The sequence below is a fragment of the Magnolia sinica genome, chromosome 5 (genome assembly GCF_029962835.1).
Source record: "Magnolia sinica isolate HGM2019 chromosome 5, MsV1, whole genome shotgun sequence".
Classification (NCBI taxonomy): Eukaryota; Viridiplantae; Streptophyta; class Magnoliopsida; order Magnoliales; family Magnoliaceae; genus Magnolia; species Magnolia sinica.
Genome location: NC_080577.1, coordinates 100,406,315 through 100,423,716, shown reverse-complemented (window position 1 = coordinate 100,423,716; position 17,402 = coordinate 100,406,315). Strand labels below are relative to the sequence as shown.

General features: G+C 40.6%; 1 long non-coding RNA gene across 1 annotated transcript; it reads right to left on the bottom strand.

Annotated features, from left to right (window-relative positions):
- Positions 1-14,253: 14,253 nt before the first annotated feature.
- On the bottom strand, positions 14,254-15,228 carry LOC131247407 (uncharacterized). Its single transcript, XR_009171714.1, has 2 exons — positions 15,176-15,228; positions 14,254-14,794 (listed from the first exon to the last, which is right to left on the bottom strand). It is a non-coding gene; the product is annotated as an uncharacterized LOC131247407 (long non-coding RNA).
- Positions 15,229-17,402: the final 2,174 nt, after the last annotated feature.

Sequence of the window (17,402 nt, the reverse complement as noted above, 5' to 3'; positions counted from 1 at the left end):
TTATAGCCCAGGCCTCACATCCCATGGATTAGGACCTTGGTCGAACCTCCCTTGTGGGCTTTACTTTATATGGGTTTCGCTTCACACAAGCCACTTGCCTCACACAAGTTTCCCACCCCAAATGTGCCCTTGCATCCCACAGGTCATTCCACTCGAGCTTGGTGTGAAAATACTCATGCATTAAACATGTATGACCATTTGATGGTCACAATGTAACAAAGTGAAAGAGACATTGAATCACCTTGCAAAATTGATTTGACCCAAATTAATTCTGGCCGCTTAAGCCATTACCCAATATTCAAGGCCATTACATGATATTCAACATTGGCAAAGTGGGCCACAACCAATTGCTTTTTTCACTTTCCATTTGACTAGATTGCCACGTACAAATGTGCGTTAACTGGTCGTAGAACACACATCAAATGTAGATCTAGCCTGATCAACATAGCATAAGCCATTGAAATTTTACCAAACATTATTGGAATAAAGAAGATCTCAACAACGAGCAACCTTTAAATGCCAGAGAATTGTGTACAGCCTTAAGATGACAACTGTTAGTGCTTTAAATTTTGCACCGTATTTGTCAAAGCCTTAAGATGACGACTGTTAGTGCATTGAATTTTGCACCATATTTGTCAATCACGTGAGTCCTTATGTCAAGTAGTCGGTTAATCCTCTGAAAGCTGAAAACTCACACAAGTGAAGATTGAGCATCAAGGAACAACAAATAGGTAAATTAGGTGTCTTGGTGACCTTAACCCTTGACCCAAAACAACCTATGTATCTCTAGATTATCTTGACTTAGTATGTATACATATATGATTATCCCTTAGCTTTAGAAACCTAATTGGAATATGGTTAATGAGGCTAAAAGAGGTGCGAATCTATTACGAAAACATCGCCCAAAAAACAACATCTTTTGATGGGATCGAGCGGCTGTTGAATGGCCTTCGATGGTATCGAAGACCCCCATGATGACATCAATCGAGAATCAGAAATGTTTAGCAAGAAATTACATTTAAAATTAAAAAATAAAATTCTTGATAAGTGCGATGGCATCGAAGGTTCGTCGATGGCATCAAACGAGTGAGTCAGATATGTCCAATAAGAATATCTGATTTTATCAATGGCATTAAATGTCAGTTCGATGACATCAATATAGCTACTTTTTCTTATCATTGGAACTCAAACTTCTTATAAATGGCATTTGATTTTTAGGTATTTTGATGAATTTTTTGGTACAATAGAAGTTTAAGTAAATACATGCTCATATTCCTCATCCCAAGCCTTTATACCATTGAGTTCTAAGCCATCTCTTTTGAGATTAATGTTGGGAGCATTGCACAAAAAACCTTGGATCTCGCCTCTCAAAAATACTAGAATTATGAGATATAATAAATCAATGAAATAAATCAAAGTACAAACCACACAACATAAGAGATTTTACGTGGAAAACCTTCGAAGAGGTAAAAATCACGGGACCTAGTCCAAAGCAACAATTCACTATGAAGTAGAACGTTAAAACCAATCACAAGCACACATCGCTTGGATCAAACCTTCTTCACTCACACAAGAGTAGATGAACAATAAGAGAATAAACTAAAAAAAGGAGAGATTTCATCGATCACGAGGACATAGAAGCGTTGAGACGTCGACTGCGCAGTAGATCACCTCTAAGAACAAAACCCTCCCTTCCACAAGCTTCCTCACTCTTCTCTCTCTCTCTCTCTCTCTCTCTCTCTTTCTCTCTCTCTCTCTTACTCTCTTCCTTTAAAATCATTTTAGGAAGCCCTAATAATACCCTAGAATAGCCCTAGGGACCCCTATTTATAGTTTAAGAAACTCCTTTCCACACCTCTGCGAAAACCGCCTCAAATTTACGCAGTCCGCACCAAATTTGAACTGAATCCGCATAACCCTCGATTAGTCGAGCCAGGGCCTCGACTAGTTAAGTGGACCCTCGACTAGTCGAGCTAGGCCCTCACTCAGTCAGTGTCCTGACTCGTAGTCGTGAAACAAACATCTTAATTTGCTGAAAGAATAATTATAACGTCGCCATCTGAAGCGACTACAGTGGAGTTTGGTTCATCTTCCTTCTCCTTTCCTTTTCCTTTCTTATCATTCTTCTTCTTACGACATTTATACTTATAGTGGCCCTTCTTGCTATAATTCCAGCATTCAACATCCTTCCTGACGCTTGACTTACTTCTTGATTTATCATGGGCCTTCCCGTTCTTTCTGTTCTTTCTTCTCTCCCGTTCTTGTGTCACAAGGGCCTCTTGTTGAGTAGACCCCTGAGACTTCTTATTGTCTCCTCATTGAAGAGACAACTAGTTACTTGTTCCATATATACCTTTTCGTCTAGCGCAGAGTTACTCAAAGACACCACCATGTCTTCCAACCGTCAGACAATGAGCTAAGCAATAGCAAAGCCTATAGTTTATCGTCCATAACTATCTTCATAGTGGAGAGCTGATTCAATATATTGCTAACCTCATTCATGTGCTTAGCCACAGAAAAACCATCTTTAAACTTAAAATTCGCAAGTCGTCTTATTAGAAAAATCTTATTGTCAGCTATCTTTCTCTCATACAACCCTTGCAATTTCAACCATAGGTTAGCGGCTGAGGTCTCCATAGACACATGGTGGAATACGGAATCGTCCAACCATTGTCTAATAAACCCCACCGCCTTCCAGTCCAACTTCTTCCAATCTTCATCTGACATATCCTTTGTCTTTCCTAATATGCCTAGAATTTGAGCATACAAGTCCTTGCAATAAAAGCAAGTCTTCCATCTTAGCCTTCCATATGTTCCAGTTAAAACCATTGAGACTGATCATCCTTAATGAGCCACCTTCCATAATTCAAAACTGATCCCACTCCGTTCAACCAACCTGGCGCTCTGATACCACTTTGTTGGAAGCGTTGCACAAAAACCTTAGGATCTCGTCTCCCAAAAAACTAGAATTATGAGATATAATAAAACAATGAAATAAATCAAAGCACAAACTACACGACATGAGAGATTTTACGTGAAAAACCCTCAAAGAGGTAAAAACCACAGGACCTAGTCCAGAGCAACAATTTACTATGAAGTAGAACATTAAAATCAATCACAAGCATACACCGTTTGAATCAAACCTTCTTCACTCACGCAGGAGTGAATGAACAATAAGAGAATAAAGGAAAAAAAAAAAAGAGATCTTACCGATCACGAGGATGTAGAAGCGCTAAGACATCAATTGCGCAGTAGATCACCTCTACGAACAGAACCCTCCCTTCTACAAGCTCTCTCTCTCTCTCTCTCTCTCTCTCTCTCTCTCTCTCTTCCTCTAGAATCACCTTAGGAAGCCTTAAGAATACCTTAGAATAGCCCTAGGGATGCCTATTTATAGTTTAGGAAACTCCTTTCTACACCTCTGCGAAAACCACATCAAATTTACGCAGTCCGCACCAAATCCAGACTAAATCTGCGTAACCCTCGACTAGTCGAGCCAGGGCCTCGACTGGTCGAGGCAAAAAATCATGGCTTGCTGGACTTTGAGTCGAGCGACCCTCGACTGGTTGAGTAGGCCCCTTCGACCTGTCGAGCAACGCGGTCCAACAAGATTTAGGACATTTGCGTTGCACAACCTCTCCTCTGAATTGAGGAGGAAAACCCCATCAGTTAACACTTTAATGAGGATTCCAACCTCCACCTTGAATATATGCTTGAACTATTCTATTTTTTAGAAATTAGAGTTATTCCTTATAGGCCTAGCATTATCTAAATCCTTTAGAAGACCCATATATGTGAATCCCCTAGGAAATATAACTTCACATTAGTTGTATGAGATTCAACCAACCTCCCATTATCTTGGTCACCTCAAAGAAGCATTACATGAAAGGTGTTTTATCTTAGAACTGGAGCCTTGACAAAGCATCAACATCATGATCAGGGAGCAAATAAGAGTTAATCGAAGCACGGGGGAGCATTAATCAAGCTAACTCAAGACGGTGCTGTAAAAGGGGCTCAATCCGACAAATAAATTGTCGAGTATAGGAATCCATGTACTCTCTTTCCTTTTGTAAGATTGAGGGTAAGAGACTGTGACCCCAACGCGACCAAGTTCTTATGTAGGACCTTAACTCTTGTGTAGAGCCTAAATCTTAGGTTCTTGTGTAGGACATTGGCTCTTGTGTAGGGCATAAATCAAGTCCTTGTGTAGGCCACCCGGCACGAGTGTTTGCGTGTCAGTATCTGTGGGACCCTCTGGTAGGAATAAACGTAAGGCCTTGTGTAGGACTGAGGTTGTTAGTTAGCTTAAGAAAAACCAACTAACCTCTCTTGTCGGAGCCTCCAGCTGAAGCATACATAATCAGATTCTTGTGTAGGACCTTGACTCTTGTATAAGGCCTAAATCCCAAGTTTTTGTGTAAGACCTTGACTCTGGTGTATGGCCTAAATTTTAAAGTCCTTCTGTAGAGCTGTAAAAGTTATAGGTTAACCTGATTTAAAATCTCTGATAGTGAAATCCGGTACACTCATGGATTGAGTGTGTCCACCGGGAATGGAGTAGGCAACTAGCTGAACCATTATGCATTATTGTGTTTGGGATTGTTATTAGTGCATCTATTTAGTTATGCTTATATATTGAATGTTTAATTATATGTATGCATGATTAGATGAATATTAGGTGATAATAGTTAGCACATTCCCCACACACATGTACACTATCATGTTATAGACTAGTTACTTATCAGCATATCATTTGTAGCTTATATGATTAGACCCTCTAATGGCTTAAAAGCCTTACAGTTAAATTGTCTTAGTTTAAGTAGGTAATTAAGTTTTTAAAATGTATAATTTTAAAATGATCATAATCATCCCCTTCTAGGACTAGCCTTCATTCCTTAGCTTTGCCGAGTTTTTGCACGTGTAACTATGGTAAACCGATTACACCACAGGTGAATTTTTATGATGACGACATGAATTTTGTATAAATTGACTCACAAGTCACAATCACAATTGCATAAGTGATAACAAGACGAGTAGTGATGAGATAAATTAGATGGTTAACAAGTCTCTTATAAATATGCTCTAATTATCAATTTCTTTGGATAGTCAGTCATATACCCTGTGATTTTATCTTAGTAGGTGTATTAGTTGGATATGCACTATACATTGTGCATGACCTACTTGCATGAGGGGTCACACCAAAATTTAGGATATTTCAAAACTCAGGTAGGCCCTACGAAGTGCTTTTAAATATTTTAGGCATGATTTTTCATTTTTTTTTTTCATATGGTATCGCCTATCTGAGTTTTGAATGCAGCTGATTTTTAACACCTTACAACTCAAAGCAATTAATTAGAATATATTTTCATGATTTATAGGTAGAAATTTGTGGCTAAAATGCATAGTTTGTGAACAACAATCAATACATAGAATGCATGATTTGTGCATGCCTAAATTAGACATTACTTGAAATTCAAAATAGTGTAAAGATTACATGAAATTCAATAAATGGACAGATTCTATGAAATCCAAAATAGTGTACAAATTACATAAAATTCAAAATAATACAGATTATATGAAATCCAAAATAGTAGATGGATTACATGAAATCTAAAAGTGGACAGATTACATAAAATCCAAAAGTTTAGAGATTATGTCAACTGCAAAATAGTGTATAGATTACATAAAGTCCAACAATGGACAAATTACATGAACTCCAAAATAATATTCAGATTACATGAAATCCATCCAAAAATAGATATATTACATGAACTCAAAAACAGTATACAGATTACATGAAATCCAATAGTGGACATATTACATGAACTTCCAAATAGTGTACAAATTACATGAAATCCAACACTGGATAGATTACATGAACTCTAAAATAGTGTATAAATTAAATAAAATCCAAAATAGTGTACATATTACATGTAATCCAATAGTGAACAAATTACATGAAATCCAAATTAGTCCTCCAAAATAGTGTATAGATTACATGAAATCGAAAATAGTGTATAGATTAAATAAAATCCAAAATAAGAGAGCTACGAGAGATAGAGCTGAGAGAGAGGGCATCGCTAGACTAGGGTTAGGGTTCTAACGGAGGGAGATTGTAAGACCCGTGTTCTAGTCCGTACCGTTTCGTTGGCTTTCGCGGTCCTTTTGGTTGAATTCCGGCAACCTTCGCACCGTATTCGACGATTGCGCGTAATCCTAAGCTGAGTCTTGCATACCGAAGACGGCTCGACCCAAAACTTGTATCCTAGCGATCGCACCGTCGCCGCGGTTCCAACGCCGCGACTCGCGCACCGAACTGATACTCTGGCCAGGAGATGTAGGCCAGCGTTTGTTTCAAAGAAACGCCGTGCGTTGCGAATTTCGAGGGAATCTCTACATTATGTCCCATCAATCAATCAATCAATTAATGTCAAGTACAACCATACCTCCCATCACCTTTTTCTTACAACCACCCCATCACCCATCCTTATCATCCCATCATTTCTCTCTCTCACTCATTTCTCAAAAATCTCTCCAAGCAACAAACTCTCACACGTCCAAGCTTCTCCCTCCCAAATGTCAAGTGTGGCCCACTTTCCCTACCCTCTCATCTCTCATCCACACCATCAAAATCCCATCAACCACCATCAAAAGTGAAGGCAAGGAGCATAAAAGGCTAAGGGAGTAAGGAGGAGGGCTAGAGGTGGGTGATCATTGAGTTTCTACAGTTGATTTCATAATTTGAGGGCCCACTTGTTGGTGGGACCCATTTCGATGAATGTGATGTATCAATGGAGGGCCCATAGTGGCGGGGTCCCTCCTCTCTCTCTCTCTCTCTCTCTCTCTTTGAATGGTGATAATGATGAAGGGGTGAGTGTGGCCCACCATGAATCATATTTTTCATGTGGGACCTATCGGATGAATGTGTTGGATATCCAGCCCATTAGCGGGCCTGGATGGAAGGAAAACATAAACATCAGGTGGATCAAATAGGTGGGCCACGTGCATGTGGGACCCACCATGATGTCCATTTTATGTATGCACATGGTAGGGTTGGCTAACATGGAGTGCGTGTACTAACATGGGAGTGTACTAACGAGCTAGCCAAAATAAAGGGAATGGTGGGCCACTCATGCAGGCTCCACCTCGATGTATGTATACAATCCACGCCGTTTATCCCATTGCTCAGCCTATTTTAAGCATTGAGCCAGAAAATGGAGTCAATTTGATAATCAAGCGGGCCATACCATAGGAAATAGTGGTGTTAACCGTTAAAACTCGCCTTAATGCTTTTATCCGCCATAACACACTGCATATTGGGCTTGATGGGTCCGTCCCGAGCCATGGAATCTAATGGCTGGGTCGGATTTGTCTGAGGCGGGCCCCACCTACCAAAAACTGTAGAAAAAAAAAGAAAATAGGTGCAGCAGCTGACGCTGCTGCTGTCAGAACGCATGCAGGCGCTGCCTTCGCGCTGACGGACGGGCGGATGGGCTGGGTCCCACGGCCCCAGTCGTGGGCCCCATTGTGATGTGTATGGGCAATCCACACTGTCCATTGGGTGGGCCCCTTTCATTGTGAGCCCCCGCCCAAAAATCAGCCTCATCTGAGGCTCAGGTGGCCCACACCACTGGAAACAGTAGGATTGAACGTTTGCCCTCGAAACCTTTTTATTGGTTTTGCAAAAGTTTTGGATCAGATATGAAATTTGTTGCTTCTCTTCATCCAGGTCCACGTGATCTTATGAATAATTTGAATGGCAAATACATATCACGGTGGGCCCCATGTATACGTTAGATGGCAAATACATATCACAGTGGGCCCCATGTATACGTTAGATGGCAAATACATATCACGGTGGGCTAGGTCTACATGACCTTATGAACAGATTGGATGCAAATAAACAGTACAGTGGGCCCCCAGGTCCACGTGACCTTATAAACAGGTTGGGTGCAAATAAATATTATGGGGGCCCCTAGGCCTGCATGACCCTATCAACAGATTGGGTGGAAAATAAACATTTTGGTGGGCCCCAGGTTGGGTGGGAAATAAACATTATGGTGGGTCCTACTTGGGACCCACTTGTGTATTGTGTCCACACATTTCATCAGTGTGGATCTCCACCATGAAATATGTGATTTATCTATGCCTTCCATCCCTATGGGACCTACCATGATGCATATGTATCATCCAAACCGTCCAACCATTTTGGAGGTTATTTTAAGGCCATGTGATAAGGCCCATCTTGGTGTGTTTGTGGGCCGTCCATTGAGGCCCACCTTGATACATACAAGGCCCACCTTGATTTGTATAAGGCCCATATTATGAGGCACATTGTGACGTATGCAAGGCTCATGTGATTAGGCCCAGCTTGATGTATTTGTGGCCTGCCCACTAAGGCCCACTTGAGATATATGAGTCCATGGTTTGAGGCCCATTTGATGTATTTGGGCCCTTGGGTCGAGGCCCAACAAGATTTATATAAGGCCCATTGCAATGTGTGATTCATGGCAGGCCGTGCCTTGGTAGCAATGATGGTTTGATGTCCACATTGTAAGGACGATGTTGGTTAAATGTCCACATTGTCACTCTCTCCCTAGGGCCCATTAATAAGCCCATACCTGTAGCATATAGGCTGTCTAGGCCCATCTTCGTTTTGATCAGAGCCCATCACCACATAACATGTATAGTATAGATCCATGATTCATGATCATATGCGCTCATATGTATCATATGCATTCATGATCATATGCCTGATATGAGAAGTGATTGATCATAGCATATGCCTTCGGGAAAATCGTTTATGGGCTCCCTGACAGCGGAGTTGCCCCACATGAGCGCTCGGTATGCGCAGGATTGTTGCATGTCTGATAGCATGATTCATGCACTTGCATTAGTGTGATTGTGATTACTGTATGCCCTAGTGACATCAGAGCCATAGCCTCCACAGACACATCGTGGGTGGCTGGATTGGATACCGAAAATATTGTTACTAAGCATCGGGCCGCCATAGATGTCCCTGGGTGAAAATTCCTAAACCCGATGGTACTAGAGGATGACTCCAACGTCTAGACCGAGTGGATATACGAGGGCATGAGGGCCAAATACCAGGAGGTCGCGTCTCCTACTCTGGCGTGGTCGGTTGGAAAGGGGTGTGGCCTTACTCGCCCGAGGGTAGGGGGCAATACTAGGCTGAGTTTGACCAGCTCGTAAATGGGTCTGCTATCGTATGCCGGATAGGTATTGGCAGACTATTGGCCAAGCGAATAGTGAGATTTTTTACGCTCACTTGTACTGTGCGGCTAGGAGAGTGGGAGTGCCACTTGGAGTATACTAAACCCTGGTGATTATCTAGGATGAGAACTGTACTGATATATGATGAGGATTGGCATGCTTGAATTGCATCTCGCTTCGCATGGCCGTGTTATGGCCGATAGCATTCATATCTTGCACCGCATAGCCTTGGTACGGCTGATTACATTCATGTACTCATCAACATGATTCCGCATTACTCTGACCTTGCATTCTGAGCACGCTTATATTACGCATACACTTGTACCACCCTCTAAGCTTTCTATAAGCTTTTGCACAATTGATGCGTGCAGGTGACGCCAGGACGCAGTTGTAGTCTTGTCAGAGTCGGAGTGTGCAGTCGAGCTTTTGAGTTTCTGTTATCATCATTATCTTGTATGTCCTTTCAGACGCATTGTACTTAAAAGTTTTTGATCATAGTGGATTTTGTGATAATGTTTTTGTGATTATTGTTCGTGGGTTATGCTTATGGCTATGCTCATTATGAATTAAATTGATATTAGAAATTCTCCTTGTAGGATTCCAAAATCGGAACCTGGTAAATGGGTGTCGGGAGCCGAGAATGGGGTTCTTCGGAGGCTGTCGACGCCAGATTCAGCGATCGAAAATTTTGTGAGTCCGGTTTCCGTATTCGGGGCGTGAAAGAGAAAGTGGGGGTGAGGGCTAGGATATGATTGTGTAGGGGGGTTGTCCAATTTTTCTTTTTAGCCAATTTCAAATTATCGATAACAATTACCGTAAATTATCGATAACAATTACAGTTGAATGCAGTTGTAGGGATTTTTTTATTTTTTTATTTTTTTGCATTTCCACGTGGTGGGACGAATGGGATCTCACGTCTGCATGCCATGCTAGCACATGTGTGGAGTGCACATAAACTTTATTACACACGAGTGTAGGCTTAGCAAAGCTCTTGTATAATAAATACCCTTAATTGAATATCTAAATCATTATGTTTTGTCACAAGTGCGACATGCTTAAGCTAAACAAGCTTATCCCCAATCTGTCAATGGGGAATGAATGAGGTCCCGTAAACCAGCTGCTTTTCATACACGACCTTCACACCTACCTACCCATGTGAAATCAATGCACACGTGGATATTTGCACTCATGTCCATGATCCAAGCCGATCATGAGGTGGGACCCACTATGGTAATTTTATATGTTAAAAGTCAGGCCATTTGGTGACCACATATATCGACCTTGAATGCAGCCCTCAGATGAGTTTCTATTAACCGTACGTGTGTTCTGCACATGTGTGCATTATATCTTATGATTTGAATTTGGCTGATTTTTTAGTCAAGTTATCTATGGAATGGGCCCCACGTGATGAGCGGCTTGGATTTTACATAGTTGTGCCACGTTGCTTCATATGAGCTGCCAGTGCCATAAAAAAAGAGGTGTATTCGAGGGAGGGGTTGTAGCTGGTGTGAGGAGTCTGAATGCACGTAGAAGCGAGGAAGGGACGCCCTTGATTCTCTCTCTCTTCTCTCTCCCTCTGCCCAAGTCGGGTGGTTGAAAACCTCTGTGGGCCCCACCATGATGTATGTGTTTTATCCATGCCGTCCATCCATTTTTCCTGCTCTTAAGGCATGAGCCCAAAAATGTGGCTGATTCAAAACTCAAGTGGACCTCACCACAGGAAACAGTGGAGATTGAAGGACCGTCATTGAAAACATCCTGGGGGCTAAGAAGTTTTCAATGGTAAGCATTTAATTCCAATTGTTTCCTATAGTGTGGTCCACTTGACCATTGGATCTGTCTTATTTTTGGGTTTATAATCTAAAATGAGCTGCAAAAATAAATGGACGGCGTGGATAGAATACATACATCATGGAAGGACCCACGTAGCTTTTCCACCACCAGACTTGTATAGTGGAGGGGTCAGTACCCAATTTGAGTCCTCTTGACCCAATCGTGGAAAGTTATTTGCAGTCGCGCATCTCAATGCCCCAAACACAATTGTCCTGCATACGACTACACAGAACATATGTACGAAATCCAAGCCGTTCATCACATGGGCCCACAAGTAAATACTCCGAATCCAAAAGATCCAAACGAGATTCACTCTTCAAGCCGGCCACATGCCCATAAGAAAAATGCTCATCTAGAAAATAAAACCAATGGTCCAATTCAACAAATATGTGTATCCCACCTGATATGTATGCAATCCTTTCACCAAGGATCAAACCTGATGGATCTCACACGGGTGTCCCATGCCAGCACGCTTATAAACAGCTGGAAATAGTGGTTGTCGTGGAGCTGATGTGGTTTGATTCCATTGGCCGAATGATCATTTGTCCTAATCAAACTATGATTAAGCTAATAATAAAATGATGAAAGTAATCACAACACGACATCAATAACAATACAATCTTAAAAAAATGGAAAAGAAATAGTCTTTTAATGAGATAGAAATGAAATGAATGGTGGAGGGCATGATGATGGTGGTCCTTGAACATGCTTATGAAAGGGCAAGTACAGCTTCGTTTTCATAGGATAAGCTTTTCTATTCCACTTCTGAAAGACTTGTTGTCTCTCTACCTATGTATATTCATGTATAAATGAATGCATTTACACGTGTTTGTGTATGTATTTGTTGGATGCCGATTGTGTCCTACCCCGGGCAGGGCTCTGTGGGGCCCATTGTGATGTAATTGTTTTATCCATGCCGTTCATCGATTTTCTCAGATCATTTTAAGGTATGCTTCTCAAAATGAAGTAGGTCCACAGCTCCAGTGGACCACACTAAAGGAAGCTGAAGTGATAATGACACCCACCGTTGAAACCTTTTTAAGGGACACCCTGATGTTTTTTTACCATCCAACCTATTACTAAGGTCATGTAGACGTGGATGAATTGAAAAAACAAATATCAGCTTGATCTGAAACTTCTCTAGCTCTCAAGAAGTTTTTAATGGTGGACGTTCAATCCCCACTTTGTGGTCCACTTAAGCCATGTACTTGCCTCATTTTTTCACTCATACCTTAAAATGATCTGATAAAAACTATTAATAGTGTGGATAAAAAATTACATCATGGTGGGATCCATAGAGTCCTGCCCAAATGGATAACTATCCGAGCGGGGGTAGGATGCAATCGGTGTTCATATTTGTTCATGTATTTATATATGAATGCATGTATATGTGTTTATGTATATGTATGGATGTATGTGAATGCATATGAATAAATGGGTGTCTTAGGGCCTGTTTGGGAGCTTTGATTTGGAAGCCTCTGGATTTGGAACCGCTGGATTTGATTTGATATCCTCGTGTTGTGTTTAGCACCCTAGATTGATAATCAACTTTAATCCAAAAGTAGTTATGGGGGTTCGAATTTAATTACTAAATCAACTTTAATAGCTCTAATTAGTGACATATATAGTGTTTGACACAATGGTTGTAATAAGCTTGCTGAAATATATGTTTTACCCGAAAATGATGAAATTCCAATTCTCAGATGGGCCACAGGCAAAAGATCATGTCCAAGTAACTAACCAATGATTATAACCGTTGATTTACAAAGAAAATTTTTGGACGGTGCTGATCATCATATTAAAGTAATTAATGGTGATGTTATTGATTATCTAATTGTTTTTTGAAATCATTAGTGGGCCATATGTGCCCAATAGAATAATAGTATGATGACACACATGTCACACATGCAACTATTGAAATGATTTTAGGTGTAATCCAAGCTCTCATTGTAGAGGGGATTTGAAACCCCGGTTGCTTTATACTGCTAAACAACTAGGGATTTGAAACCTCCTTAAATCCCCTCAAATCCATTGTGCCAAACGACCCCTTAGTCTTTCATGTAATTCATCTTACTTTTTTTTTTTCTTTTAAATTTTTTTTTTAAATTTTCTTTACAACAAAGTAGAGAATTGAAATTGTGAGGCCCATGTGATGTGTCTCCATTCAACCAGCCCAATAAATGCACACCAACATTATTACTAGATGAATCAAAAGAAATATAATCATAAGATGGGCTAATATGCACCATTCAGAATATCTCCATTCAAGTGTAACTCATTTGGCGATCTGATTGGCATGACATTTTGGATGTGTTATAATCATGGGGGAGTGCATACCTTAGACGAGTTAGATGTTATACACATACCACGTGGGCTGGCCCCATGACTTTTCTTTTTTACCACATTTTAAATAAAAGATTAATAACAGCAATTTTGTAATTTCATTTTCTAAAAAGCATTTTGTATCATTTGATAAAATATCGATTTCTAGTAATCTTGGAATTAAAATTTTTATTAATTTATTCTGATATCAAATTGTTGCAGTCACTCTTATAATATTATAATACTCTAACTACACACATACACACATACAAAGTATCATATTATATAACATTTAAGATTAAAACATGAAAATCCTAATACTTGAATTTAATATATATATATATATATATATATATATATATATATATATATATATATATATATATATATATATATATATATATATATATATATATTAAAACTAACTATTTAACTATTTGATGGCTAGAGTCGCCCACTCAATATGATTTTTGGATTAAGCACCATCCATGATAGATACCACTGTTGAATTATTTGGATTAAGGTAGATGTGTGCCACATCTACAATGGATATTTTCATCTGCTGCCAAGGCCAGCATGTGCTTTTATTCTTTTCTTTTCTTTTTATTATTTTATTTTATTTTTTGAGTTTGGATTGGAGCTTGATTGCAAAATTTTCAAAACTTACATCATGGTGCATCAATTAATTTCAAAAGTTACATCATGGTGCATCACCATTGCTCTAGAAGGTAACTCTCATAACCATTGATGGGTGTAAAGCTAGAGATTCTGATGAAGAAGCTGGATAATGTTACTATACAAGCACATGCAATTAGATCCAAAGATGTAGAGGGAATTAAGTGGTGTGTAGCTAAAGTAAACATCTTTTCTTTTTCTTGTTTTTTTTATATACAACTTTATTCAGATGATGATAGAATATTTCCAGTCTTGAATGCGCTGTAATAGCTTAAAAGTACTACATAGGGGGGTGCATGTATAGGTGTGGGCCATGTCTTTTGTTCATGAGAAGAATATCATTTTATGTGAAAGGTACGCTTCAGTGGTACCGATACTATCGTAAGCTTATGGTAGTACCTGGGAAGATGTAGGGCTAATGTAGTGTATGCATCACATCCAAACCGTACATTGGATGTATCCCCTCAGATTCTATCTAAGTCATGAAAATTAGTTCGACTCAAAACTCTGGTGGGCCACAGAATAGGGAAAAATATTGAAGGGGACACTCATCATTGATTCTAACTGGGGTGCAACCAAGTTGTAGAAGAGCTTGATTATTTCCCTGACCTTTCATCCAGGGCAGATGAAGGGTCTGGAAGGTCTGGATTCTCTATATACAACATTTTGGGCCCCACATAAATCAACGGTGAGCGTCTCCTCTCAAAATTTCCCACGTATTGTGGCCCACCTGAGTTTCATTTTTTGCTTATTTTTGGATCATTGATGTAATACAAGTTGAAGCATCTGATGGACAGGTCGGATGTTGTTAATACATCACGCGGACCCAATTTCTTCACTGTACCACCAGAGCACAGCCCTTTTTATGCAGCAGTGTTTTAGAAAGTGCACAGAGCACGCCGCAGACCCCCATACCTGTAATCACTGTGTGGTCATCAGAACTGTTCATCCAGTGGGCCCAACGTGGATGAGACATTTCTTTACAGATATGCGAATCAAAGGATGCCGATCGTCCCTCAAATGGATGGTTGTCGAATGTGAACCATTTGGTTTTAACCTCAGCCATCCATCTGATCGGTCCACTTTAGGCTGCATCCACGGTGGGGTCCACCAGATGAGCACCTCTGCACAGAAATCAACGGCTTAAATAACTGGAAAAAAAAAAAAGGAGAGTGGGTAATGAGTCAAAAGCAGGGGTGGTTGTACCTGACCCTCTGTTACTTTCCAATTGCATCTTCCACTGTTTAAGCTTCCTAAGGATTGTTAGTTTATCAAGGAAAGATACTTCAATGAAAAGGCAAGTTACTAGCCAACATCTCATAGCTGGAATTGTATATAGAACATGGCCCAATTTCTACAAAGTGGGGCCCATCTATCAGCAATCAAGGCCACAATGGTGGGCCCTTTCATGAATTTGAGAGACCCCATAATGCTAGACCATTGGTTTCTGATCCCTATTAGATGAGGGCCCCAGTAAAATGTAGACCATTGGCTTTAATTTTCAATGTACAAGCCGCCACTGGCTTAGATAGGAGCATCTGATTGGGGAGATATTCAGTAAAAACCCATCATAAGATTGGGCCAACGAGGTGAACGGTTTAGATTATTGGAAGGTGGGCCCCACGTGCACCATTACTGGGTTGAACGAAAAAAAAAAAAGCCGTTTTAATCTATTCGCAGCTTTCTGTTAATGGAAAACGTACAGAGATTCCTTAAAGAGAAATTTACGACTGTGTACCCCACCTTTTATCCATTGGATATTCTTGAAGCAATACAAACTTAACATACGCACGTAGACCTCCTCCTACGGACGACAAATGCCAGGACGAAAATACCCCTCCTTTTCACGAAAACGGACTGGGTACTCCGCCTGCCCCCCCCCCCCCCAATGGCGGAACGTCGGTGGTCTGTGGGCCCCACCATGATGTATGCTTTTCATCCATGCCGTCCATATATTTTTCTGGATCATTTTATGGTATGAGACAAAAAATGAGGTATATCCAAATCTTAAGTGTACCACATTACAGGAAACAATGTTGAATGAGCATCACCCATTAGAAATCCTCCCTTGTCTTAGTTGGGGCCCACTATGATGTTTGTGAGAAATCTTCCCTGTATAAGTTCATTCATAGGGTCACAAAGATTTGGATGAAGAGGAAAAATGTAACGCCCTGAAAATCAGGGGTCGAGTAGAAGTCCAACTTCCGAGTTCCAACGCGTCACTTATGCAATATATTTAATGATGATTAAATGTTGTCTGTATTACTGCATAAAACATGAATAAGATTAAGTTAAATCAGCAAAACATAATCCAGGGACAGTTGTAATACACAAGCGGAAGACTGACTCAAATATGTATAGCTTTATAAATCAGTATAGGTCCCCAAAGTATGTATGCATTGCTAGGTTAATAGTTATATGTATTGTTTCAAAATACAAAATGACAAAAATGTAATAGTCCACTACAAGTATAACCCTGAAGCCCCGCCGATCAGAGCGGTCTATATAAACCTGCCTGAATACTGCATATAAGAGAAGGCATCCTCATCGTCTACAAAGTCCGCCTCTGCCTCATCAGTCAGGTCTCTATCTGTAGCTAAGATAGAGTCTGGTTGGTGTGTACAACACCGTCCTGTAACGTGGGAGTGAGTGATCAACTCAGTGGAACAATAAAGCAAAGGTTAACATGTTCTCAATTCAGTCAAGCAGTAATGATAAAACAATACAATCAAACATCCCTAAGTACTCTGATTAATGTAAGAATGTTATGTATAAATGTGCATGCCCTCGCATGCACTCCCTCTGCGATCTTCATCTAACGGTCGCGCATGTCAGTCACTTCCTCAGTGCTCTGCCCAACGCCAAACGACACATGTAGTGCGGTGCATGAACGTGATTACCAAGTTCTTATTAGTCCTTTTCATACAGCAAGATTGGGAAGCTAAGGTACCTCCCTTATATCAATTCCCAAACGGTGATCCATTCTAGGGTCGTCAATCATAGCAAATCTCATACGATAATACGGTTATAGGTCGCTGCAAAGGGCTCGTCACCTTATTAGTGCAGGCCTAATATGTACTCTTGTTGCTACGTAAGGGCTCGTTGCCTCTACGCGGTCTTAGAATACGCTCGAGGTCACTACAAAGGGCTCGTCACCTTATCAGTGTAGGTCGACAGTTCGAATACAGTGTCTCATACCAACGTATTCGGCTCACGAGGCTTGTTGCTCACTGGACACTACAAGGAGGCTCGTCACCCCAACGTAGGCTGACAGCTCGACTACGATGTCCCATACCACCAAGCCCGACTCATGAGTCTTAGCGGATCGAGGTACCAAG